The following is a 1,191-nucleotide window of genomic DNA, read 5'->3' on the forward strand; positions in this document are numbered from 1 at the left end:
AAATGCTGAGCATGTTCTTCCCTTTTGGTTTTCTAACTCCAGGTCTTTGCACATTTCATTATAATAATTGACTTTGTCTTCTCAAGCTGCTCTTTGACATCTGCTCATCTCTTTTGTCTTTTTTTTTTTTTTTCCTTTTGCTTTAGCTACTTTCCATTCAAGAGCAAGGTTCAGAGTCTCTTCTGACATCTATTTTGTTTTTTTCTGCCTTTCTTGTCTTTCTAGTGTCCTTTTGCCTTTCTCATGTATGTTGTTCTTGATGTTATCCCACAACTTCTCTGGTCTTCAATCATTGTTCAATGCGTGAAATCCTTTCTTCAGATGGTCCCTGAATTCAGGAGGGATATAACCAAGGTCATATTTTGGCTCTTTTGCATTTCTTTTAATTGTCTTAGCTTCAACTTGCACTTGCATATGAGCAATTGGTTCCACAGTCAGGTCCTGGCCTTGTTTTGGCTAATGATATTGAGCTTCTTCATGGCCTTTTTCCACAAATGTAGTCAACCTAATTCCTATCTATTCCACCTGTGAAGTACATGTGTATAGTCACCATTTATATTGTTGAAAAAAGGTATTTGCAATGAATAAGTTTTGAGTCTTCAAAAATTCTACCATGTGTTCTCTGGTGTGATTTCTATCACCAAGGCCATATTTTCTAACTATTAATGATTCTTCTTTGTTTCCAACTCCTCCATTCCAGTCACCAATAATCATCAATACATCTTAATTGCATGTTTGATCAATTTCAGACTGCAGAAATTGGTAAAAATCTTCAGTTTCTTCATTTTTGTCTTTAGTGGTTAATGTATAAATTTGAATAATAGTATTACTAGTCTTCTTTGTAGGCATACTATTCTGTCACTGACAGCATTGGACTGCAGGATGTATCTTGAAACATTCTTTGTAAAGAAGAATGCCATGCCATCCCCCCCTTTTGTCATTCCAGGCACAGTAGGTCATGTGATAGTCTGATTCAAAATGGCCCAAACAGTTCATTTCAGGTCACTGATCCCTAGGATATCAATCTTTATGTGTTTCATTTTTGACAGCTTCCAATTTTCCTACATTCATATTTTCTACACTGTATGTTCTAATTATTTATAGATGTTTATGGTTGTTTCTTCCCATTCTTAGTCACTCCGCACCAGCAAATAAGTTTTACTCCACATATGTCATCAAGGGCAACTCCAC

The sequence above is a fragment of the Orycteropus afer genome, unplaced genomic scaffold (assembly GCF_000298275.1).
Source record: "Orycteropus afer afer isolate SDZICR_OR568_19922 unplaced genomic scaffold, OryAfe1.0 scaffold00369, whole genome shotgun sequence".
Taxonomy (NCBI): Eukaryota; Metazoa; Chordata; class Mammalia; order Tubulidentata; family Orycteropodidae; genus Orycteropus; species Orycteropus afer.